This window comes from Dermacentor silvarum, chromosome 9, assembly GCF_013339745.2.
Source record: "Dermacentor silvarum isolate Dsil-2018 chromosome 9, BIME_Dsil_1.4, whole genome shotgun sequence".
Classification (NCBI taxonomy): Eukaryota; Metazoa; Arthropoda; class Arachnida; order Ixodida; family Ixodidae; genus Dermacentor; species Dermacentor silvarum.
Window position 1 is genome coordinate 677,458 of NC_051162.1, and position 27,674 is coordinate 705,131.

Below are 27,674 nucleotides of genomic sequence, written 5' to 3' on the forward strand. Positions count from 1 at the left end.
AAGACTGAGTACCACTCGTTAAATAATGACAAAGGGAGTAGCGCCGCTTCCTGTCATAGTAAGTCTCGCGCACGTTATCTATACACATCTGTCCCAAATGGCAGGAAAACTTACGCCCACTCTATTGCCGACGTATCAAGAATAAGTGAATCGGTGCACACTTGAATATATGCGCAGTGCATACGCACAATAAATGATGGACTACACCTGTGGCGCACGAATAGTCGAAGCTGAATGTTTGTGACGGTCCACAGGAGAAAGCGAGCTACTAGCTGTAATGTATATATTTGCTACGAGGTATTACAACGTACAAAACAGCTACGTTTCAAGCCTTGTGCGCAACAAGAGCAAATATATCGGAACTGAGCACACCCGCGAGCGATTAGGCAGAAAATAATCAGATAGTGGCCGCACCGAGGAACTTAACTGAGTTAGAAACTGACAAGCCACTGCTTCAAAATATTTGCCGAATAAAGAACAAAGAACAAAGAGCAAAGCACACTAATCCTGACTGAATTCATAATCGGAAAGTTTGGATAGCTTGGAATACATATTTAGCCCCACTTTTAGAACAAGCACCATATACGCTGCTTGCGCCATTTGAACATAGCTTAAGTAGCTCCGAAAGCGCTTTTGCATGTTCTCTGCAGCTGTCATCAAAGCTTCGTGCCATCTATCTAGTGACCGTCTACGATATCTCCGAAAACAAACGTTTTTATGCCGCGCCAGCGTCATACACTTCCATTGTAAACAAGGAGGCAACGGAGACAATTGAGGCAAGCAATGGACGCGTCACCACGTCATCAAACATGGCAGCGCCCACGGGATCTCCGCGAAAAGGGTCAATATTATACGGTCACCACCTGGGGCTGAGTTGTTGCAAGAACTCAGAGAAGCCTTGAGTTCAGTGAGACTAAACGGACGGTTGTAAGGTACTTCTGTTGCGCACTTTCGTTTGAGGTGCTCTGCGTGTTCCTTGAACTTTAAACTGCTGCTTTTTTTGCCAAAGGTTGCGCTACCAGAACATTAATTTTTATTTCATAAACACTTCTTCTCGATTTAAAACTTCATAAAAATTGTCTTCAGCTCTAGCACAAACACATAAATTGTACTGAAACATTTCGCACCACCAGCAGCAGCTGTGCTCGCTAGTGTGCACGTGTGTACTCTGGTATTCTTTGCAACTCCCCGTCTGCGAGCACAGGCACGCAACGTTTCCTTCACCTACACTGTAGTTAGGACCGATATTTCTGAATGTACCGAGAAAGGGAGGAATTGCTTCCATTGAAGAAGCTTCTATTGCTGAAGTTAAAACAGTGAGAAGAGAGACGGAAACGCCGTTGCTGGTGAGGCCTGCGTTCCTACACGCAAAAAGGGAAGGCCGCTACCATACAGCGGTGAGGACAAGTTCTTTATTTCACACTTCTTTTAACTTATTTGAACTGGAAGGCGTTCGACGAAAAGCTGTCAAAGCACCATCGGCTCAAAGCAAACACATCTCTTGACTGCGCAGAGAAATTGAAAGCTAGCCTCTTTCCATCATACTATAGTTATGCGTGGATTGTCGCAAACATTTGAAATGAATAATTTTCTTCCGTATAAACAGATGCAGCGTATGCGCGACGGCGACCACGATTTTTTAAAAAAATATTCGCGAATGAAGCCAGGAATGTTTGACCTAATGCTGTCGTACGTCACGCCAGAGTTAACCCGCAAGCTTGTTATCAGAGAGCCATCAGCGCCTGCAGAACGTCTGGCGCGCGAGCGCTTATCTATTTCATATTTCGCGCATTCTGCGGGCTTTTGTTTTTTCTTCGAAAACACAACCAGGCACACTTCAGCACGAAAGAAATGCTTGATTCGGAGGTTATTTGAGGTACCTTACAACTTTTAATTGACATGTTTGCGATTCAAGCAATAATTAAAAAGTTCACTAATTAAAAGCAATGAAATAATTGATATTTCGTGATAAAAAATACTGGCTGTAAGCGCACACGACTGTCGCTACTATTCGCTACTATGCAGTCTGTACGATTTCGCTAGAGCTCATGTTTTTTTTTTTTTTTGTTTCTTTAATCTTGGTCCAAGTTAACTGGAACACCCGGTATACATTTCAATGTGTTCTGTATTACAGCTATCCGGCCAAGATATTAAAGACGTCGACAGAACCTACAGGGTAGGCATCGAAACAGCTGGCATGAGCATCCATGTGTCATGTCGTGCAATTTGGGCTCTACTGAAAGACCACTTCATGAAGGTATGGTACATATAAGCACAATGTTTACGAGTTGAACTCGCACGCTTTCATGTTGTAGTAGTGCAATGAAGACCAATTAGTTCATATCGATGTTTAATATGGTTCGAACAGTATTAAATCACCTCAGCACTTTTCCAGCGAGACAGCTGAGAGATGATGGAAGAGTATTCAATTACAGGCCGAGCCGGGCATGGTAAGTGGTACGGTTTCGTACTATTCTGTCGAGAAGTCTGTTAATGCAGCAGTACTTACAGCCTCGTAATTTTTATGATTACAGAACGTGTGCAGAAAATGCCTTTGACATAACGGCAATGAGGTGGCGCATTCTGCTGAGAACCATCATCACCATCATCATCAGCCTATATTTATATCCACTGCAGGACGAAGGCCTCTCCCTGCGTTTTCCAGTTGCGCCTGTCTTGCGCTAGCTGATACCAACTTGCGCCTGCTAATTGCCTAACTTCATCCCCCACCTAGTTGTCTGCCGTCCTCGACTACGCTTCCCTTCTCTTGGTATCTATTATGTAACTCTAGACGTAGAACACCCAGCTTCTAACTGAACCATCAACCTGCACCCTAAGAATGTGGACTACATTGCGAAAGCAGCATGCATATTGCACAATTTCCTCCCTGTGCTCAACAACCAAACGCGAGTGCATTCAGACAAAGAGGACAACTTTGGAAACGTCATTGTAGGCCAGTGGCGACACCGCGGTGACACAGAACAAAGCAACAACGCTGAACATCGCTACTTCGCCCTAGAAGCGACACATGCACACAACTACAATGGCAGCACTGCAGATGCCCGGAAGCTGTTCAATGCTTATTTCTGCAGCAGTGCTGGCCGGGCAGTGCCTGCAATCAGGCATTACAAAGGAAACGGCCATGAGACATGCGCACGAGGACCAGCGTCTGGCACCTCGCTGACAGTAAGCCTTCTAATTATTAGGAGTCAAGAAAACCAGATTATATAAAGGCACTGATGAAGACTTTATTCACTATTTAAGGATAAAAATCATCCAGGGGCCTAAATTTCCGTCACCATGGCAAACCTAACTGGAGAATATCGAACTTAGTACTTTTTCCCCGAAGCCAAAAGTTTTCCTCGGGTGCGTGGATGATTGCTTCTGTATCGAGAAGGAGTCGCAAGTGGAAAACCTGCAGAGCCATTTAAGTTCCACCGACCCTGATATACAATTCACGTCGGAACGCGAACAAAACGGATCGCTACCATTCCTAGATGTACAAGTTACACGAACCAACGGCAATCTAAAATTTTCAGTCTACCGAAAACCAACCCACACAGGCCGCTACCTACACATCGAACCATCCGGCAAACCACAAGTCATGGTGGTAAATTCTTTATTGAAAAGAGCCGAAACTCATTGCACATTGGAATCAGATCAAAAGAAAGAAAGTAGAACGTTTCTCAAGGAACTCAAAAGGAATGGCTATACAACAGAATTCATTCGAAAAACCACCCGACAACAAAAAAGAAAAAACAAACTACGATACCTCCAACCGTTGATTTCCCCTCGACCACAGAAACGAGTGTTCATCCCATACGTCAAAGGTGCCAGCGAAGCTCTCAGCCGAATATTAAAACAAGAAGGCCTCAAAGTCGCGCACAAACCGATGAACACTTTGAATATCCTCCTTCCTAAACCAAAAGACCGCCCACCAAAAGAAAAAGCCCAAGGCGTCGTCTATAAAATCGGCGGAGCAGACTGTCCGGTGTCGTACATCGGGGAAGCCAAAAATCTAAAAGAAGGAATTAGACAACATGACAATGACATCAGAACATTCAACCTAATACGCAGCGCCGTCGACGAACATTCCGAAGATGCCGACCACAAGATTTCTTTCCAAGAAACCCAAATCCTTCAAACAGAGACAAACTGGCGAAAAAGGCTACTACTAGAGTCATGGCACATTCAGAATACGGCGGGTAATATAAACCGCGTGAAGGGCATCCTTCCTTCTTGGTATGTTCATGGCCTTCCAGTCGCGACGAAGGGAAGAAAGGACCCCCGCTCTAGTTCACCTACACCAAAACATCTCGTCCCCCTTCCCTCCCCCCCCCCGCCCCTCGTCAACGGCATTCCTGCGAGTAAAGGGCCCCAGAAGCGGTCAATCCAGCCGACCAGCAACGCCGCCGCCCCCCTACCACCTCTTTCGTCTGTCAAAAACAGGTGCCCTGTCAAGTGTCTCCCCACCTTAAGCTCTCTCCCCCTTCCTCTCCTTTCTCACGATGGACCTTTTAAAAGCGGCACACCTCCACATCCGAAGAAACCCCTGAAGAAGGAGCCGAATTGCGTCCGAAACGTCGGGCTAATAAATTCCCTTATTTGGTTGGCATCAATCTCTAAGTCTTAAGTAACATCAAGCATGCTTAGTGCTTCAATAACTTCCGAGTCATAATGCTACAATGGCGCTGTGGCTGCACTAAGCATTTCTGAGCTTCATATCAGGATATTAATAGCATAACGCATCCGAGTAGCCTCAAGCTCGCAGCGTGCGGTTGCCCGTGTCTTGGTGCAGGCCAATTGCAACCAAGTCATGCCCTGGTGAAGCTGTTGTGCCACACCACTGCTGTGTACATAGAGTGTTTCTCTCGTGAATGTGTGTGCCTGCGCCATGATTGAGAATTCGAGAGACGTTCCTTGCTATGGTGGCAGCACGGCGCTACGACGCGATAGCTGCTGTCAGCCATTACTCGGGCTCCCTCTCCCCGTTCCTCGAATTCCTAATGGTGTCATCGTTGTGCGGCTTGCGGTGGCTTAGCCAGCTAAGGCACTGCGCTGCTGAGCACGAGATCGCGGGATTGAATTCCGGCCGCGGCGGCTGCATTTAGATAGAGGCGAAATGTAAAAACGCCCCTGTGCTTGCGTTGTAGTGCACGTTAAAGAACCCCAGGTGGTCAAAATGAATCCGGAGCCCTCCACTACGGCGTGCCTCATAATCAGAACTGGTTTTGGCACGTAAAACCCTAGAAAGAAGAACTTCTGCGGCTTCTCACCGGGCCACTGTGTTGCGCGGGTGTTGGTACAGGCCAGTTGCAAACGTTTCATGGCTGCAGAATTCTCGCACGAGTTTCTTTTGCTACCCCATGCCTCCGCTTGGCGCAGCTCAACAGAATGTGCACCCAGGCCCTGCCTGGGTGCACATGGCAGGGCCTGGGTGCGCTGAGCGCTGAGCTTGAATGTTCTATGCATGTCGATAGTTATTTAAGTTTTGCTTTCTTTCTTTCTTTGCTTGTATTTTGCTTTCTTTATATTGCAGCATCAAATAAATGGGCTCCTGGGCCTGCTGGTGACGATGATGCTCAGTTGACAGATTCCTTTCGTATCCTTTGGTTTTTATTGGCTTTGAAACTATTGTGTTAGTGCTACGTTACTCTCGTGTCCTTGATCAAACGGCTGTCAAACCAGACCATTGCGCAGTATCACTCTCGACAGCACCTGCCTACAAAAGAGCGCGCTCCTTTGGTGGCGGATGGCGGGCCTGCTTTTGCACATTACAGCAAAAGCAGTGGCGCTCGCACCTCACGGACCTACAGGCCTCCACCCCCCGCCCTGATTCCTTTAGGTACTCTTGCTGAACTTTGGGTTGCAGAGCCAGTGTATGTTGTGAAGCTGAGTAAACCTGACGCAGTTTTGTGGCCTGTACTTCGTTCTGTTGACTGAAACGCTGCCACTACCATGTGGCTGCCGCAAACCTTGCAACAAACCTAGAGCTAGCCCAAAAGGGACAGTTAGCACGCTGCCCAGCACTGCATGGCATGTTTTTATTTGATGCCAATAGCTGACAGGAAATAATGACAACCATGAGTGCGTGCCGTTGCATGCAACATTACATGACACACGGCAACAAAGAAAACTGCAAATTGCAGATGTAGATTGTATTTTAGGGCATTTCTATCTCTTTAGAAGAAGTGGTGACCAGGATACAGAGGCTCCTTCTGTAACTAGCGATGACTTAGAAGGGCCTTGCAAGACATGACCCGGGAAAAAGCGGCTGCAGAAGATGGGATAACAGTCAATTGAACAAACGATGGAGGAGATATGCTTGAAAGGCTTGCGACCGTTTATACGCAATGCCTCACGACACAAAGGGTACCAGAGAATTGGAAGAATACCCACATTATACTAATCCTAAGAAGAGGAACATTAGATAACTGAAAAATTATAGGCCCATTAGCTTACTTTCAGTCACCAAGATAATTTCCCATAGAATCGGGACGACATTTGACTTCAATCAACCAAGAGAACAGGCTGTGTTCAGGAAGGGATATTCTACAATGGATCCCATCCATGTCATCAATAAGGTAATCAAAAAATCTACGGAGTACAATAAACCTCTCTATATGAATATCATAGATTATGAAAAGGCATTTGATTCAGTAGAGATACCAGCAGTCATATAGGCATTGCGTAATCAAGGAGTGCAAGAAACATACGTGAATATCTTGAGAAATATTTACTGTAAAGGTGTATTGATCTTGGCCGTGGACGCTCGCAAGGCGGGCGTTGGGGGGAAGACGACGACAAAGGAGAGAATAGAATTGTCCCAGGAATGGGTGCTGTCTCTGTCTCTGTTCCTTTACAATGGCGCAGCGAACGAAAGCCCAGCCATAAGGTGCTCCAGCCTTTAGCACCGTACTGCGGACGCCTTGCGTCCTAATGCATCTCACCATCCTGGGTCCTTCCGGCGAGGGAACGCCGTCAACGCTTCCATTCTTATAGATTCCGTGCCTGGGACTACCTCGACCTCCATTCCGCCAAGGCATGCCGTCCACGCTTGCCATGCACTACATCACTGCGCCATGACATCATCGCCATCTCAACCAGCAGGGATCCCGTTCGCGCTCCCCTGGCCATGCTTACGTCTGCAGTGAATATCGCGGCCGCCACTGGTCCTGGCTAAATGGATGCCTTTCACGCTCCCTTGGCCACTGGTTCGGCTGGCCCGAGTACGGCGGCCGCTCCCGCCGCCTCAGGGTGCGCGGATTCCACCCCTGGCTCAATGGGCGGCTCAGCCGACAGCATGACGGACGTCATGCGAGTCATCTCGCTGCTGTCGCAGCAGCTAGACTACATCGTTTCGACCGCGTCCGGTTTTCCGCTAGAAGCCTTACCATCACCGGCTGCCTTGGAACTGCCGGAGTTCCGCGGATTTCTGAATGACCCTATTCTGTGGGTACAAGCAGCCAACGTGCTTGGGGCACGATATGCCTGACCCGACAACACGATATGGCTGGTTGCAGCGGGGCGACTTCGAGGTGCCGCCAAGGCATGGGAAAACTAGGAAGGCATAAAACAGCGGTCCTGGCCTGAAAGGAGTGCAGCTCTAATAGGTGCTTTCGGCCCGCTACCGTATGCCTGCGGTAAGTGCAACCAGCGAAGTTCAGCGCCGGAGCGCCGTGCATACGCACGGTGCTCCGGCCAGCCACTGCTTCGATGCTGCGGCAGGTGTGCCCAGCAACGCGTCGACAGAGCGGTCCGAAGGCTGCCTCGCCGCAGACGCCGGCTCATTGGGGGTCACCGTCTGTTTCACCCCAGACGATGGCAAGCGCTTGGTGACCACCGCTTCCGCTAGTATCCCGCTTCCGATAGAACCACCTAGTAACCGCCCGCTCCCTTAAGCCTGATAAGTGGATGATGATGATAAGTGGTTCTTGAGGGAAAGGGAAAGGTTGGCGCTATCTTCTGCAGCCCTTGAGGGAGCACGGCTCAGCGCCAACGGGGAGGGGTAAGTGGGAGCGAAAGAAGGGATAGAGTGGAGTCGCCATGGCTGGGCGAAGCAAAACCGCCAGGCATAGGCGGCACGTATCAGGCCGAGATGGAAGGCCTTGGTGTGCTGCAGAGTCTGCAGGGGTGTTGTGCCAGGCCGGTCAGGCCCGGGGTGGGGTGGGAGGCCGTGAGGCCTTCCCGCTTGTAGAAATGTCCTTAGAGGCGTGCGGAGAGCCCTGACGACTCAAGGAACTCCACGACGCCTCGAAGTGCAGAAAGGTGGTGTCGGCCGGGGAAGAGATCTTCCTCCTTGCCAGAGGGAGCGCGACCGAACGCTGTATGTGCGAGTGAAAGGGCGCGAGGGGCGCGCGCTTTCACGAGGAGTGAATGCACGGCGGAGAACAAACGCGCGTTCTGCGCCGTGCTCCCTTAAGGGCTGCAGAAGTAGGCGTCTCTTTCCTCCTTTACAATCACCATATATGTAGAGCAAACGCGCCTTCTTCCGACGTGCGAAAGGCCATGGGGGAGGGGGGGGGAGGGAAGCTAGGCGACGTTTAGCTGCGGCACCAAGTGCCTATTTATAGACAGTTTTAGCAGAGCGTTCACGGTCCGCTCCGCTCAGACCGTCGTGTCCGAACGATTCTCACAGAGCCGCTCAGCGGAACGCTAGCGAGAGCGCTAATGCGCGTGCGCACAACGCTCATATAGGCAGCGGAACGAAGAACGCTGCCCACGGTCCACTAGGAAGCCATTTGAGCGGAGCGTTAGGGTCTAATATCCGAGGCTCCGGCAACAGTCACCAACGCCGCACGCATTTTGAGCGAACGCGGGCATAACGCCGACGGCGTCGACAACAGTTCTGCGTGTTGCCGGTGCTGCTGCATGTCCAAGTTTATACAGCTGATAAAGCTAATATCATAACTCCGTATAGCTCTCTACAAATTTGCTATCGCAATTGATGCTTCGCCTTTCAGGTGAAACTGCGACAACTTTTTTCTAACACAGCTTCAACAAACGACTACTGATAGCACTTACTAACAACTGAACGTTTATCTGGGAAACACTCAATATTTAAGCGCAACCTGCGCTTATCATGCACAACTGTCCCAGTGTACTTGTATTTAGGTGCATGGTAAAGAACTCCAGGCGGTCATTATTAATCCGAACTCCCCCACAACGGCGTGCCTCATAATCAAATCGTGGTTTTTGCATGTAAAACCCCATAACATAAACTTAATTTCTGCACAACCGTCACCTGTGTAGCAAAAGGGCTTTTTCACCATCTAATCGTGTTATGTTCAGGTGACGGAGATACAGGTATGAGTTACTGGAAAATAGCATGACACTTATTACGTAAGTTGTTTCTTCCAAAATAAAACGTCATTTCTGAGTGTAAAATCAGTTATGCGGAATCCCGCAAGGTGGAGGCAGTATCATGAAAGGTAAAAATTGTCATCCAACCAAATGCGGCTCGAATCTGCGAAGGAAACGGTTTCTCAGAAAAGAACGCTTCCCAGTTAAGGACAAATTTTTCCTCAACTGGGAAGCGTTCTTTTGTAAGAAACCGCTTCTTTTGTAGCTTCGAGCCGCATTCGGGCGGATTTTCAATTCAATCCTCTTTATTTACCAGAAAATATTCTGGCTTGAATCCTGGGCTAACAGCTGCAAGAATACAGCTTGATGGGGCCCAGGAGACCATATGACAACAAGTGACAGAAAAACAGATAACAGATGTTTAAAAGCATCATACCCGAAAATTAACAAGTTATTTACGCAGATAGTAGAAATGATCATACATTGAGAACCTGTACTCTTACTTGTAGAACCGCAGAAAACAAACAAAAAAGGACAATGCATTTGTGTTACGGTGCAAAACAGACATTAATTCAAACAAGAAGCTAACAAAGCACAATTCTAGAGTAATACGCATACAACACTCTAATTTTACTAACAGAAATAAATAACAAAACCACTAATACAAGAACTAATTGCAATAGGACAAAATAACATCAGTTATATATCGATAGCAAGTAATAAGAATGAAACAATAATACATAAGGCGTTAAAAACCAGAGTAACCCGTTTTGTAAAACACAGTCCATTAGAAAATGAATACCGTGTTTTCATAGATAATTGAAATAATAAATAAATTATTAATTCAGTAATCTTTCCCGTAATATATTTACTGTGGGTTTGTCTAAGTCATTATGTTCATTTAGAATAGATGGAAGGTTATGTTTCAAAGACTGGTGTTTTAGTCGATACGAAAACGGAGTATAAGCCCCTCTCCCACGTTTCGCGTATTGATATCAAGATTCTTACGCTGCAGAAATGCAGTAGTCTGAATGAAGTGTTTCAAGGCAGAAGAGTAGGTGTAAAATGAACGCAGAATGCGAAACTCATACAAGTCTTGGCTTTTAATTAATCTGTGAGTGCGGCAGTATGTGGAGGTCGGAGATAAATAACCAATGTTGGCAATGCGACGGACAGCTTTCTTCTGTAAAAGCAGTATTCTATGTATATTACGCTGAGTTGTAGTAAGCCAAACCAAACTGCAGTAGTTCATGTGTGATTAAAAAAGCGCGTGATATATTTTAACTTTTATTTGTTTTGGCAGAATTTGGCGGCACCGCGATAAAAATTACGTAGTTAAAGAAAGTTGTTTACATAAATTATTTATGTGAGAATCCCAACTTAGATGAGATGAAAATGTTACACCAAGGGTCTTGTGTTCATCAACAATATCGATTTTATGTTCTGCACACATAATATCTTGTTTAATGTTGCATGTCTTGTTTATAGATCTGAAAATTATTACCTTCCTTTTCCCGGGGTTAACTTTAAGTTTAATTGATAGGGACCATGATTTAATGTTACTTAATAATCGATTACATCTTTCTGCCAACTCATCCGCATTTTCGCCAGACAACAATATTGTCGCATCATCGGCATATATTATAAATTGCACAGCTTTGTCGATGTTTACAATGTCATTTATAAAGGCGTCAAAAAGAAGGCGACGTAATACGCTTCCTTGAGGGACACCTCTACTAACCGGCAATGAAGATGAGCGATGGTTTCTCAGACACACGCATTGTGATCTATATGTTAAATATGATTAAGCTAAAACCAGAGGAGTGCCCTGAAAACCATACATTTCTAGCTTATGCAATAGTATATTATAGTGAAGGGAATCAAAAGCCTTTGTAAAACTCATGAACAAACCTAATGTAAAGAGCTTGTTGTCGATGTTTGCTAAAATGAATTCATTGAGCCTTAACAAGGCTAACTCCGTAGACCTTCCTTTGCGGAAACCAAACTGGGCGTCACTGATAATATCAGCTTTATTGAAAAAATCTGAGAACCGGGAATGTAACATTTTATCGAAACCTTTAGCAAATACTGGTATATTAGATATTGGGCGATAGTTTTCCAGCATGTTTTGTCTCCACCTTTATACAGAATGGACACCCGAGAACGCTTCATTTGACGTGGAAATTCTCCGGACTCCACTCTAAATTAAAATATATGCAAGTACAGGGGAAACATACTCTAAAACAATTTTATTGCGATAGCAATTATATGGACACTTCAACCGGAATTCTGCCGTCGGCGTCGCCGTCGTCGTCGCCGTCGTCGTCGCCGTGAGGTTCCCTATAGTTAAAATCTTCGCCGCGTGCCGTATGTCCGAGCGGAAGCGTGTGGGGCCGCGCGCTATCACGGAGAGCGAACGCACTCAATCTCCCACGCGCAAGCAAGGAAGCGGGAATCCAGCGCCGGAGGGAGCGGGGGGGGGGGGGGGGGGGGGTGCGCTTCCACTCTGCCAACAACCGCGCTCGTCGCTCGCTGGCACCGTCTCCTATCTCCACACGACTCTGACCTTTACGCGCCGTGCATTCTCCGCTCAGTTTCCGTTGAAGCGATAGACCGCACGTACCTTCGCCCGCTGCGGCGTATATGGGCTCGCTGCCAGCGTTTTGACGGTCGTTGTCTGCAGTCATTCGGTGTGATCTATTCATGTTTGTTGGTGCGCGCTCACACCACGCTTGTTCATTCAGTTAGTAATAGTCGGGCCACATTTTCCAACGCACGCTACACATGCAATGCTGCCCGGATCGGCAGTGCAGCGCTACAGGTGTGTCCCTTCGTACGCGCTGCCCACGGGAAGCGCTTCTCATCAACACCACCGTTTCACACGCGCCTTCTCGTGGTCATCGAGTCTCTCTTCATGTCGGTCTACTTACGCCGCAGCATACCTGCTTACTTAATCAGCTCATGTTTACTACAATTCATATTGCTACCAAAGCCGCTCACCTTACTTCGTATGACATTGCTGTGTTGCTATCGCATTCATTGCTTCGCCCTTAGGGCGAAACTGTGACATTTTTTTATAGGTCTTATCTGAATATTGTTTATATCTAATGCACTACTATTATTAAGACTCATAAATGTTCCATAAACTTCTGGTTCATCTGTGGGATTAATAAATATGCTTTCATGACTTCGAATAATGAAATCATCTGCGAGTGAGACGCCATTATCTGGCGTTATACTGGAAGTGAAACGTTTATTGAAACAATTAGCAAGGTTTAAACCTGTCAATACGAGATTGTTTACTGTAATTTCAACTGGCATGAGGTCTTTCTTGCTGCGTCCCAGAACACTATTTATAGCTTTGCAAGTAGTATCTGGGTTTCTAGTACAAATACTAGAAAACAAGTTCTTGTAATACCCTATCTTTGCTTTTCGAAGCTCACTGTTAAGTTTATTTCTAAGTGCTTTACATTCCTCCAATAAACCTTCTGCCCGAAATCGCAAGAACGCATGAAATAGCTTATGTTTCTTGTTTATCATACGCCTAACAGCACGTGTGATCCATGGTTTTTTTATTTTGTTTGATGGTTTAAACCTTACAAAAGGAAAATGAGACATAAAGATATTTGTAAAAGTTTCAATGAACTTTAGGTACGATTCATGAACGTTTCTTATAGCATAAATGAAAGTCCAGTCATACATACGAATAGCATGCTTGAAAGCCTTTACGCCTCATCAGAGATATGCTGAACTATGATAGTCTCATGCTGATGTTTCGGTTGCATTTGTGAGAAACTATATTGCATGAACACTGGACAATGATAGCCTATATCTGATGAAATAGTACCCGCGTTACGTACGCCGCCCAGTACGTCGCCCAGTTCACCCTTGACATTTAATTCAGATTTACATGACGTAATAAATGAGTTAATTGTCCGGTTCCCTTCATGCCCACTCTTCCTTCTTGGTGATTTTAATTTTCCAACAATTAACTGGCATGACTCTCCTCCCTCATCTGACTGCTCATCTGAGTGCTCTCTCTTCATCAACCTCTGTCTGGATTTTAATTTTAAGCAACTTGTCCTTGAGCCTACACGATCTACTCAGCATTCTGCTAACATTCTTGACCTCTGTCATGAGTGAGTGTACAGCGTCAAGGCACTGTGGAGGAGCGTCTGCTCCAAACACTATCAAGTCGCCGACAAAGACGACGATGTTGGCAGGCGGTGGCACGAGCGACCGGACGAGGGAGAAAGATCATCGACCAATCAGTGGTCGACACGAAACCACAGGCTGTGGTACGAGGAACGAGGAGGGAGAAGAAGAGACTGGGACGCTCGAAGTGGGATCGCTCGGAGACAGGGGTGAAAAGATCGCTGGTGTCGAGGTCGGTGTCGTCGGGGTCCAGACCCGAACCCGAGAGCCTCAACAGAACCAGCATGGCCCCGGTTGTCCCTGGAGAGATACGCCGAGCGTAAGGCCCAGTTATTCCTGCGGCAGCTGCTGCTGCCGGCGTTCGTGTTCCTGCTGCGTTCCTGCTCCTCGTGCTGTTCCTGCCGGCGTTCGTGTTCCTGCTGGCGTTCCTGCTCCTCTTGCTGTTCCTGCTGGCGTGCCTGTTCCGGTTGGCGTTCCTGTTGCTGTTCCTGAGCCGCCGTGCGGAGAGCAGAGGTCACCTGGGGGCACGGAGCAAGAAACCTTTAGGAGTGGAAACTCCGCCAGTTGCGGCGACCAGATAATGTCACAAGCCCGCGGAGCCATTATCATGCTGGCGGCACCTGGCGGCTGAGAAAGAAATTACCGCCGTCTTGGTTGCCAAGGCAACCGGTCACATGTGTTTCTCTCGTTCGCGGCCGCGCGCGTTGCTCCCGTTCGGCCGCGCGCCTCACAACTTCTACTGAGGGCACTCACGCATCCCACCTGCATCCCATCTTAGGCTAGCAATTTCCGAACAAGGGTACACTGCACGTATCAGCGCTGTTAGTATTACGGCCCTCGAACAGACACCGACAAGAACAGTTACTGTTTGACTTAAAGGCCCACAAAAACAACGCTACGGCGTGCACGCTGAAGCGAACGCCGAACACCTGTATCGTCTACTTTGAGCGCGGGAGACACGGGCGCCGCCGAAGAGAACGCGCCCGAGCGGCACCACCGATCCGCCGCTCTTTTTTTTTTTTTTTTTTTCGCTGCTGCTTGCATGACGTGCCGCAAGGCGCCGCCACTGCATGCGCCCCCGTCGGCGCATAATTATGTGACGTTATCTGGTCGCACGCGAGCGCCCGCGCTGACGGGAGTTTCTACTCCTAAATAATCTTTCTCCGTGCCTGGGGGTGACCAGAGGCCTGGAACGACGCTGGCGAGAGGCGCCAGGGCGAAGCCGCGAACCAGGGAACCGGTACGGGCGCTGCTCAGCTACAGCGGTTGGACTTGGTCGGTCTTCGGCTCCGACAACCTTGGACTCGGACGTCGGGGTTGGCTCTACCGTGCGTCCGCGTCCCTCGCATGCCACTGCCCGCCACGTCACTACTGCCGTCAACGCAAGTGCTAGTGCACGCCGTCAACGCAAGTGCCCGAGTAACTAAGACTCGATGATTTTTGTTTCTTTGTTTTGATTGAGACTCTTCTCGCGTGGACTAACGGGGTTAATTGTACTTTTGGTTTTCATATACTTTCTGTGTTCTGTTTAGTGTTCTTTTCTTTTCCTCCCTTTCCTTGCTTTGAATATTAAGTTTGTTTTGAAAAAGAAAATGGCTTTGTCTTTCCTGAACGGAGGCTCTGCCTCAGTGTAACAATTCACACCAGAAGAACCTGACATCACAACCTCCCTCTCATGACTACACCCCAGCTTGTTTCCTGCTTAAGATATTTATCTGGTTTGAGTGATCATTGCCTCATTTATTTTCAACTACGCACGTCTGTTCCCGCTACCAAAACACCAAAAGTTATCCGAGACTATAAAAATGCTGACTTTGAGTCTATAAACCGCGAACTAATGGATTTTGTCACCCAGTTTATTCCAAGTGTCCACACGCGCAGCGTTCATGAAAATTGGACCTTATTCAAAGAAAAAGTCAATTTTTTAATGATCAATTCATCCCTCAGAAACGTATTATATCTAACTCTCATGCTCCCCGGTTTAACACACGCCTGCGGCGACTGCTGAACAAGAAAAATGGACTATTCCGGCGGGCCAAGGCAACCCAAACGGCCGAACGCTGTCACGCTTACGCCACCGCTAATACGGATTACAAACAAATTTCGTCTGAAGTAAAAAAAAATTTCTACCAGCACACGCTCGAATAAGCCGAATACAGTAGATCTTTGCGATGATCACAACACTCCGATACACCAGAGTGACTGCTGGAAAGTGTTAAATGATTTTTTTGCCTCGTGTTTTTCGTGTACCCTGCCGAATGTTTTCCCTCAGCCGTGTACATCTGATTTTTTACCCATGGATCCAATAACCATTGATTCTGTTGGCGTAACATGTTTAATTGAAAGACAGAAGATTTCATCTTGTTCAGGTATCGACGGCATTACAACGAAGTTCTTGAAAAGTACATCTACCGGCTCATCATTGATTCTTCGTGAAATCTTTGAACAGTCATTGCAGAGTTGTTCCATCCCTCTTGATTGGAAGGTGGGGAAGGTGGTTCCATTGCATAAATCAAGTAGTAACGCTTCAATACTTAACTATCGGCCCATATCATTAACGAGCGTTCCCTGTAAACTTCTTGAGCACATTATTTATTCTCATCTTATTACCTTCCTTGAATCTAACAAGTTTTTCAATTCATGTCAACATGGCTTCCGAAAATTTTTTTCGTGTGAGACACATTCTTTCACTAATTGTTTATTTCGCGCTATGGATGCTAACGTTATTGTGGATCGCATTTTTCTAGACTTTGCTAAGGCCTTTGACACTGTTTCTCGCGATCTATTGCTAATTAAACTCGGTGCTCTTAATATTAACGATCAAGTATTAGGCTGGATTAAATGTTTTCTTTCCAACCGTAGTCAATATGTTTCAGTTAATGATTATGACTCACCTCTTGTTTCCGTAACCTCTGGAGTACTTCAAGGTTCTGTGTTAGGTCCTCTCCTGTTTTTAATTTATATAATGATCTTCCTAACAACTTTATCTCCCATATAAATCTTTTCGCAGATGACTGTGTGCTTTATCGTTCAATTACTAATCCGTCTGATGAAGCATGTTTGCAATCAGACTTGGACGCAATTTCTTCATGGTGCAGCGAATGGCTCATGACGCTTAACACCACTAAGTGCAAACATCTGCGTATTTCCAGCCGTCGTCCTGAATACACCCCTCGCTATCTTCTCAATAACTCTCTCCTATCACCTATCTCATCGTACAAATATCTTGGTATTCACTTAACACACAATCTGTCCTGGAAAATGCACGTGAACTACAAATGCAACCAGGCTAACCGCACGCTCGGATTCTTACGGCGCCATTTCACAGCTTCTAATAGCACCGTTAAGCTTCATCTGTATAGGACATTAATAAGACCTAAACTAGAATATGCTTGCTCCATTTGGGATCCTAATCAGATAACTTTAATTAACACTTTAGAGTCTGTTCAAAATCGAGCCGCCCGCTTTATTGTTTCAAATTATTCCCGAACAGCAAGCGTATCTGCAATGAAATCTGCACTTGGTCTTCCCATTCTTTCTCTGCGCCGTAAATATTTTCGCTTATGTCTTTTCCACAGAATTTATTATACCAACCCTATTCTCAAAGATAAGCTACTCCTCCCTCCATCTTATATATCTTCACGCATTGACCACAACTTCAAGGTAGGAATACCGCAATGCCGAACTAGGCTTTGCATAAATTCATTTATTCCTCGAACTGGAAATGACTGGAACCATCTCCCTGCCTTCATCGCTGCCATCACCGACGTCAACAAATTTAAGAAAACTGCCGCCGATTTTGTATGCCCCTCCTCTCTGTAATGCCTCTGGCCCTGAGAGTACTGAAATAAATAAATAAATAAATAAATAAATAAATAAACTGTGTCAGCATTTGTAATCAGTAGGTCCACTAGCGATGAACTCGATACGAGTTGGCGTTGGTATTAAATTTGTGAAACCAGCTGAGTGAAGGCATGAGGTAAAATCGCATGCCCCTGGAGTGTCTTCCAAAATGTTGACGTTGAAATCACAGACCGTAGAGGCTTGGGCTAGTCGGTACATACTCGAGAAGGAAACAGCGCCACAAAACACGACAAGAAGACAAGAAGGGAGACACACACCAGCGCGGACTGGCGTCTGAATTCTTTATTCAGAAAGGAACACATATATACCAAAAGAAAAAAGAAAGGAAGGAAGGGTATATCACTGCGCATGGGCAAAAAATAGACACTGATTAGATTTGGATTTCCCGCGAATGGTGCGTCTTGCGTCAGCACTCCGTCTGTGGCCTTGTCTGAGGCAGAACTAACATACCTCAGGAACAGTCATATTTCGCGGGAAATCCAAATCTAATCAGTGTCTATTTTTTGCCCATGCGCAGTGATATACCCTTCGTTTCTTTCTTTTTCGTTTTTGGTAGATATGTGTTCCTTTCTGAATAAAGAATTCAGTCGTCAGTCAGCGATGGTGTGTGTCTCCCTTCTTGTCTTCTTGTCGTGTTTTGTGGCGCTGTTTCCCTCTCGAGTCGCAATCACCTCCACATACAAAACGAAATTTATTTGCACAGATATATTCCAATAAAGACAAAAAAAATCTGAAATTTCATGATGTCGCCTGGAGGGCGGTATATCACAGCCACAATTTCGATGCCACTTTTAAGTACTAAAAATTCATCAGTAATTAAGGAAAATTCTGATAAAAGTTAATATGTCTGACAATGTTTCACAAGGATACAAACACCACCACCTTGTTGATTCTGACGATTAATAAAAAAAACGTGTGTAACCATCAAGATAAAGCATATCACAGCCATCGTAGTACCAAGTCTCAGTTATGACGATTATGTTGAACTTAAACAAGAACTGGTTAATGAAACATATGATTTCATCTTTCTTTCCAACTGCGGAGCGTGTATTCAAGAGCAAAACAGAGTTATCTAACTTAGTCTGTGGGGGAACAGTATGTGGTAGAGCGAAATTATGATAGTGCATTTTGATTGTTTTACTTTGGTAGCTGTGAAACGCTGAAAACTTCTATTAGTTAATTTTTTCAAGGTAAACTTCACGAGCGATCTGTATGGTGTCGGAATCGTCAGACTTGTGCGCGAATATTTTCACAACTTTTCCCTTTCATCATTTCTTAGTGCCTGTCTGAATAAGCAACAAGCTTGCTTGAGTGATTCAAGCAGCTCAATTTGCATCCTTAGCTTTTTCGTGGCTCAGAAATTATCTAATATGTGAAGCACGAGTCATGACAAAATATTCATCTTCGTCAAGTGGCTTGTGCTTCGCTGAGTGTAGTGTTACTTCGTCAATTTCTTATGGCAAAGGGTCCTCCTTACGCTTCCTGCCCCTCTGTCGACTAAGCTGATCTTGGGCCTTTGGTTTCTAACTTGGAGAATCCTGGACAGCTGCTTCCAACATGATGCATGGTCTACCACTGGGTTATGACTGGGACACGTCATCTTCTATTGTGAACAACACATCTTCAATGTCTGCAATCCCTTGAACATTTTTGCGGGGCTGCCTAGTGGAGTGATGTTGCGACTGTGGGTCATGCTCCGGAATATTTCCCCAGCTGATTTGCCGACATCAGCGAGGTTGCCCGACGTTCTGTAATGTCAAGTAGTGCTCTAAAATTAGTACTCTAGACTCTAGTCATCATTTACACTCTTCCGCAAAATCACTCTTGATTATATTAGAAGTGTGCCTTGCTAAAGGGAGGCAAATAACGTTATGCAATATGTACAGTAATCTGGAAACATGGAGCGCACCCGCAACTTTGCTAACGGCATAATTGCAAGGCTTGGCCATAGTTGCCATGCGGCTAATTAAGACTCTAAAATTTTACATTTCTCTCTTATCAAGCGATTATAAACAGTGAATTTCACTGTGCTGCCACGAATCAATAAAGCCATGCCAGCGGGGTTTTCTTGTTTAATTGGTCTGGGACAAATTTAAGAGGGAAATGTTTGCAGGGGGGGGGGGGGGCTTTCGTGCTATAGTCACACTAAAGATACAAGGGACCAATATGTTAATCAAACGTTACACTCCTACATCTTAGCTGCAACACACGCTCTGCAGTATAGTCAGCGTCAATTACTGTTTAACATACTGGTATGATTTTATTAGCTCAATTTGTTGTACCCACGGTGTAAATTAACCTTAAGTTGATGGAATGGATCTCTTGCTTCACTAATAGCAGCGAACAGGAGTAGGAGGACACCACAGAATTCAAGGGTGAAAACAGCAGCTATGCGTGCAGTTTCGTTTTCCCCTATCCTGAATAATATGGCGGAAAAAAGTCAGCAATTGGTGCTTGACATTCTGCATATGCACATGTAGACAATTACAAAATTCTCGCAATTACTAAGTACTTGGAGTATTCTCAATTAAAAAAGACTGTCAGCCCTTCCACTGGGCTCGAGATGGAAGAGCAGCGAAGCTGTACTATGGTGGGAATTATGTATTTACAATCATAACTATTAAGATGTGATGGTGTAACTGGTTATTTGAACTATTAAAGAATGAAATATATATATATTGAAAGACGGAACACGACCAGGACAGGCAGCACTGGCACACCCGTTTATTCCACCGGCACGGCCGAGGCTCAAACACGAAGAGGAAGAGAAACAGGGATGATGATGGCTATATACAAATGAGAACGATGAAGTACGTTAAATGTGCTTACACTAATTTCCCCCCCTCGTGGAAGCGGACAACCTGGCCGCAATCTAAATATCGGCTGAACGGGGAATAAAGTGCTTCATGCGGGAGACGTGAACAATTTCTGCACTACGACGACGGCGGTCCTCGACGGAGTGAAGCGGAGTGACTAGATTGTTCACTGCGGAAGTTTGTTGTAGGACTGTGTAGGGCCCAATGTACCGGTGAAGGAATTTCTCGCAAAGTCCAGGGGTTCGAACCGGCGTCCATAGGAGGACTTGGTCTCCAGGATGGAAGGCGATGTCGCGGCGTTTACTGTCGCAGCGACGTTTTCTTTCTTCTTGGGTAGCGACGGTGTGACGATCCAGCGGTGACCGGAGGGCGGCAACGGCAAGGGACCGTATAAGTCAATTCCAACCCACTCGAAAGGTTCGGTCGGACATGGCAGAGGCTGAAGAAAACCGGCAGGCGGGGATGTGGAGCGTTTGCGGTGCTGACACAACGCACATGAGGCAACGTATTTGGCTACCGATGTGGACAATCCAGGCCAGAAGCAGCGGGTCTTGATGCGGTCGTAGGTCTTGTGGAAGCCTAAGTGGCCGGCGGCAACGTCATCATGAAATGCTTCTAAAACTCGAAGAGGAAGGCAACGAGGTATGACTGGGACCCACTTGTTACCCGTAGGATGATAAATATAACGATGAAGCACCCTATCTTGAAGGCGAAATTGTTGAAGCTGGCGTCGCAAGCGGCTGTTGGGTGGTTTAGTTAGGCCGCGAAGGCGATCGATGAGCGTTCGACAGTAGGAGTCTGCGTGCTGAAGGGAAGCTAAATCGGAGCGTGAAGAAAGCTGAGCTTGATCCAGTGACATTAGCGTGAGCTGGTAGGCGGCAGGCGTAGCGTCAGAGCGACGTGGTAGAGACGGGGAGTGCGCACGATCGATAGAAGGCGAAAGCGGGCATCGAGACAGTGCGTCTGCATCATGATGACATTTGCCAGACCGGTACGTTATCTTGAAATCATATTCTTGTAAGCGCAGTATCCAGCGTCCCAGGCGTCCTGACATGTTCTTCATAGATGACAGCCAACACAGAGCATGATGGTCGGTGACGATGGTGAAGTGGCGACCATAGAGATACGGGCGAAACTTCTGAATGTACCAAACAATAGCCAGGCATTCCTGCTCTGTGATCGTGTAGTTCCGTTCAGATGGCGAGAGGGTCCGGCTAACATACGCCACAACCTGCTCTTTAGACTCGGGACCCCGTTGCAGGAGCACTGCTCCGATGCCTTGCGCACTTGCGTCAGTGAGGAGTATAGTGGGTGCCCTCTCATCAAAATGGCGAAGCACCGGTCCGGAAGTGATATGTTTCTTAAGTGCTTGAAATGCCGACTCACAGTCTTCGGATCATGTGAAAGAGGCGCCGGTGACCAGGAGCTTATGTAGAGGAGCTGCTATTGTAGCAAAATTGCGTATAAAATGGCGAAAGTAAGACGCCAGGCTGAGAAAGCTGCGCAATGTTTTTTTGATTTGACGGGCAAGGGAATTGAAGCACAGCAGCAATCTTCTCAGGGTCAGGTTGGACGCCGTCTTTTGAAACTACGTGACCCAGCACTTTGATGCTTCTGCTGGCGAATGTGCACTTTTTAGTATTAATCTGGAGGCCAGCATCTGAAAGGCATTGGAGGACTTCGTCTAATCTCTGCAGGTGTTGGCTGAAGCTGGAAGAAAAAACAACGATGTCATCCAGATAACAGAGGCAGGTCTTCCACTTAAGGCCCCGAAGAACAGTGTCGATCATACGCTCAAACGTGGCTGGAGCGTTGTACAGGCCAAATGGCATTACATTAAATTCATAAAGTCCATCCGGCGTGGCGAAAGCGGTTTTCTCTTTGTCAGCCTCGTTCATGGGAATGTGCCAATATCCCGATCGCAGATCAAGGCTGGAAAAATATTCCGCTCCTTGTAGTGTATCTAAGGCGTCGTCAATTCGAGGCATGGGATACACATCCTTGCGTGTAATCTTATTGAGCGCTCGATAATCAACGCAAAAGCGAACGGAACCATCCTTTTTCTTCACCAGAACGACAGGAGACGCCCAGGAACGTATAATATTTCGTGCTAGCATGTCATCAACTTGTTCTTCAATCACCTTCCGTTCCGACTGCGAAACACGATATGGGTGACGGCGTATAATTGCAGAACCGTCGGTTTCGATGCGGTGTGCAGCTACGGGAGTCTGGCACAGTGTAGTGGCACAGCTATCAAAGCAGGATTTGTGCTTAGCCAAAAGGGCGAGTAACGCATCCGACTAGGCAGCGCTTAGGTCAGAACCAATTAGGGCTCGGAGAGAAGAAGAATCCAAACCTGAGGTTGGTACTGGTGACGAAGAAGGGGAAAGCGCTGCGACAGAGATCAGTGGCGGGTCGTTGAAGGTTGCCACGGTCATCCCTTTGGGCAACAATACAGGATCTGGGGTTGTGTTGCAATCGTACAGGAGAGCTCGGCCACATGAAAACCGGACGAGACAAAGGGCGACTAGAATTCCTCGTGAAGTGCAGCGTGAAGAGGGGGTAACCAGTGCGTCTCCATCGGTTAGCTGGCCGGATGTGACAGCTACAATGTGTTCGTGACCAGGGTGCAGGACGTAGTCTGCAGCGACAGCCAAGTTCAAGATGGAGGGTGACGACTCGAAAATAGGTGCATCCGTGGTATCTGTGTGTGACGTGCCGTTGTGGCCGTCGGTTTCTATGGGTTCCGGGGCGGCATAAGACGCATCCAGACACAGTGGAGACCAGGAAGGGACTGCCTGACCCTTCTTCTTTATTGCTCGAGCCCCTCTCGCGAGCGCGAGCTCGGCGCCAAGGCGCAAGACACGTACGTACCAAGCGTCGTCTGCTTTCGCTCGTGACATGGCCGGGTTTTGAAACAAGTCCCCGACTGTTTACAACACTAAAAACAAAACACATAACATTCGCAATGGTACAACAGGAATTATCTAAAACATAAGCAAACTTAAAGAGCAATCATACAACAGTAACTATTTACAAGGGCAAGCTTTGTCGTCCCATTTTTACACACGTAAATAAATGTAATCACTGGAACTATACTACACCACACACTTCACTGCATCCATACGGCGTCAGACACATGTACGGCTTAGTCCGATGCACGAGGCTGTTCCATCTCTGCAATTGGGCTCAGGTAGGGCTTCAATTTCTCCACATGCACAATGTCCGTTCCCATGTTATCGGCAAGTTCAATCTCGTAGTTCACGGGAGACAGTCTGTTCACTACCTTGTGAGGGCCGTTGTACCATGTGGTCGATTTAACACCGGAGGGTGGAGCCTTCAGAAGCACTAGTTGTCCTCTTTCGAACACAACGTCCTTGTGGTGCTTGTTGAAGTAGCCCTTCTGTTTTTCTTGTGCCAGTCTGATGTACGCGGCCGCAAGTTCTCTAGTTTTTTTCAGTCTTTCGCTTACTACCGCGCCATAACTGGAATCTTCTTTCAGTTCTTCAAGTTCTAGGCGGCTGTAAACAACGTCCAGTGGAAGCACTGGATCTCTACCATAAACTAAGAAGAATGGAGTTTGGCAAACCGTGTCCTGATACCCGGTGTTGTAGCAAAATACAACATATGGGAGTACATCAGCCACTTTTCTCCCCCGGCGGTAGTCATGGCAATCATCTGCTTGATAGTCTTGTTAGCCCTTTCGCACAGGCCATTTGCTGCAGGATGATATGCGGTAGTGGCAGCATGTGTGATGCCACGATATTTGAGGTAAGCTTCAGTAGATCGTGCCATCATTTTAGTACCATGGTCTGTAATATACGTGGCTGGGCATCCGTGCTTCAAGACAATTCTGCGCTCAATGAACTTTTGAACTGTCGTGGCTTCTATATTCCTCAAGGGTTTTGCCTCAACAACCTTTGTGAGGTAGTCAATGGCTACGATGATATATTTATATCCTCGAGAGTTCTTGAATGGTCCTACGATGTCCATCCCAACTGTATGAAAAGGGCTGTGCACTTCTATCGGTTGTAGTAATCCATAAGGCAGCGATGTCGACATCTTCATCCTCTGACAAAGGTCGCAGTGACTCACGTACCGTTTGACATCCGTATAGAGCTTTGGCGAGTAGTACTTGGACCTCAGCGCTTCGAATGTTCTTCTGATGCCCATGTGGCCACCGTACCTTCCTTCATGCATTTCTCGAAGTGCCTCAGCCTGTCGCTGAGAATGAAGGCAGAGGAGAAATCGACTACTGACCGGATCTTGATCTCTCCTGTACAGTACCTCATTGTGCATCAAAAATTTCTTTTGGGCCCGTTTCTGTTGCTTCTTTGTGCCCAATGCACCATTAAGCAGATCCAGGACTTTAGCGCAGAATGTGTCCTGACGCTCTTCTTCACCCATGTTGCCACAGCATCGCAGTGGTGGATAGGATACAGCAAGAATTTGGCCTTTCTCTGGAACAATGGGAGGTGTCTTTGAGAGACAATCTGGTGGGCTGTGCAGGATTCCTGATTTGTAAGTGACGTCAAAGTCGAACTCCTGCAAAATCAGCGACCAACGGAGGAGACGTTGGTTGTCTTCCTTGTAGCGCAAAATCCAGCAAAGGGCGTGGTGGTCACTGACAACTTGAAATTTGCGGCCTATCAAGTATGGTCGCAACTGTTCTAATGCCCATTTCACAGCGAGGGCTTCCAGTTCCGTCGAAGAATTATTGACCTCTGCGCCTTTAAGTGCCCTGCTCAGGTATAACACTGGGCGATATCGTCGCTCTTCATCTTCTTGCAGCAACAGACCTCCTAAGCCGAGACGAGATGCGTCTTTGTGTACTTGCACCCTAAATTCCGTTCTCTCCGAGAATAGTTTGAGGACAGGCGGCTGACACAAAGCACACTTTAATGTCTCAAAGGCCACTTGCTGATCCTCTTCCCAGGAAAAAGCAGAATTCTTCTTTAGGAGGGATCGTAGAGGTGCAGCGGTAACGCTGTAGTTAGGGATAAACTTCCGGAAGTATGACGTAAGCCCCATGAATGACTGGAGTTCCTGTGTGGTTCGAGGAGGCTGGAACATCTGAACAGCTGCCAGTTTCGATGGGTCAGGACTTACACCATCTTTTCTGACAACATGCCCAAGGTAATTAATAGCAGTGCAGAAGAAGTAACACTTCTGTGGTTTGAACTTCAAAGCTGCTTTCTGGAACCTTGAAAAGATGTCCCTGAGGTGCGAAACATGGTCTTCAAGTGTCTGACTGAAGACTACGCAATCATCCATGTAGACGAGAGCATTGTTATACCTAATTCCGTCAATGATTGTATCGACGGCTCGTTGACACGTGAAAGGAGCACCTTTAAGGCCAAACGGCATCTGTAGGAATTCGTAGAGACCCCAAGGTGTAACGAAAGCCGTCTTCTGTATGTCATCTGGATGCATGGCTATCTGATAAAAACCAGACACCAAGTCCATGACAGAAAGGTATTTGCTTCCGGTGAGCGCCTGCAGGGCATCTTCAATCCTTGGAAAAGGGTAAACAATATCTTCAGTCACTGCGTTGAGCCGTCGATAATCGACGCACATGCGTGTTGTCCCGTCTTTCTTCGCTACTAGGACCAGTGGTGAAGCCCAAGGACTTCGAGAAGGCCAGACTATGTTGGCATCGATGAGGTCCTTGATCAGACTCTTGACGAGGTCACGTTGCGCAGGAGACAATCTGCGAGGTCGTTGGGAGATAGGCTTTGCATCCCTAGTTGGAATACAATGTTGCTCAACTTTGCATGAGCCTACATCCGTACTTGATTGTACGAAGCAAGCAGCATGCTGCGCCAACAACTCCTTCACGACCTGCAGCTCACTTGAGGATAACGTTGTGCCAACGTTAAAGTTTACGTCACCAATTTGGATTGAGCAATGCTGCGGGTCAACAACTGCATAGGCTGGTGGTTCATCAAGATCCTCAGGAGAAGGCAGGCATGAAACTTGGAGGATCTGTTGACAGTCTTCCACAGAGAGTTCAATGTCCTCTATTCCTCCTGCTTCTTCTACTTCTCCAACTGTCATCTAAGATGGAAGCACGATGGCTTGGGGTGAACAGTTCGTAAGCAAAACCTTGACTATTTTTTCGGATGCGTCTGCAACCATGGGCTCCACAATGACCAAATAGCGGTCGTACAAGAGCTTTGTCCCTGTGATGACCATAACACAATCTTTATCTCTAGACATGCGATGCAAGTCCACTGGAACTAACTTCCGCGATAAAGCAGGTAGTGTTTGCTCCCTAATGAGGTGGATCTTTTGTAACATCTGAGGAACAGACACGGCAAAGCTTTGTGAACCCCAGTCAATGATGGCTCTTGAGGCCCGTAGGAAGTCGTCGCCTAGAAGCACTCCGTCATAAGGTAGCCGCTTAACCACGACAAATTCATGCTGCAATGTTTGGCCGTCGAATGTTACAACAGTTATGACTTGACCCAAGTTTTCTAAGTGATGGCCGCTTGCTCCTACCAAACGCAGGGACGAAGGCTCAATAATTAGCTTGAGTCTCTCAACCAGTGGTGCTGTAATCAGACTTTTCACAGCACCTGAGTCCAAGATGCCTTTAAACGTTTGTCCGTTGATGATGACAGGAACGGAAAAAATACCCGCTTCTGCAGAACAAGACACCTGCTCAATCACTGATGACTGCTCGCGGGCATTGGCGTCACCAGTTGATCGCTTCCCTGCTCTTTTGGGCTGGTGGACTCAAATTCCTCCTGCCACTTCAAAAATTCTGCAGTTAGTGGCAGACGACACTGTGTGACAAAATGTCCGCTTCTAGAGCAGTTCAAGCATAGTTTACGAATCCTGGAGGTATTCTCTTGAGAACTGTTAAAAACACGTGGTGAATAATAGGTCGGATTCCTCGGAGGTGGCTTCCCTTCATGTTTCCTTTCAGGTAGGTTTTTCTTGGGTAGCTGATTTTCTGAGGAACCGCTAGACTCCATGCTCTCCTTGCGCTGACGATTCCGCATAAACTTCCGAGACGAACGCTTTACCAAAACGAGGCGTTCCGTGGTCTGCGATGTGGGAGGTTCAACCGCAACCAGAACTTTAACCTTTTCCTCGGTATTGCTGATCTGGTCAAAGCGCAGAAAAGAGTCTATCATGTCATTTAGTTTCTCAAAATTCTTGTCAAAGAAGTGTTTCTTCGCCTTGTCTGAAAGCGTAGCCATGATGACCTGACACTTCTCCTTTTGCAATACTGGATAATTGCATTGTTCCATGAGGTCCAACTTGCGGTAAGCAAAGTCTGTACACGACTCTCCAGCTCGTTGTGTAGCTCCGAACATTCGCTGCTTAGAGGTTACATCACAGTCTATGTTGTAACGGCGACGGAACGCTGCCTTCACATCAGCCCAAGTAGCGATATTGACCATCTTTGAGTGGTAGCGCATCCACGTGAAATCCTTAGCTGGGAGCCTGGAGATAATGAAGGGTATCGCGACCTCTTCATGAACGCTGAAGGTTCTGAACCAAAAATCAACTTGATGAAACCAAGCG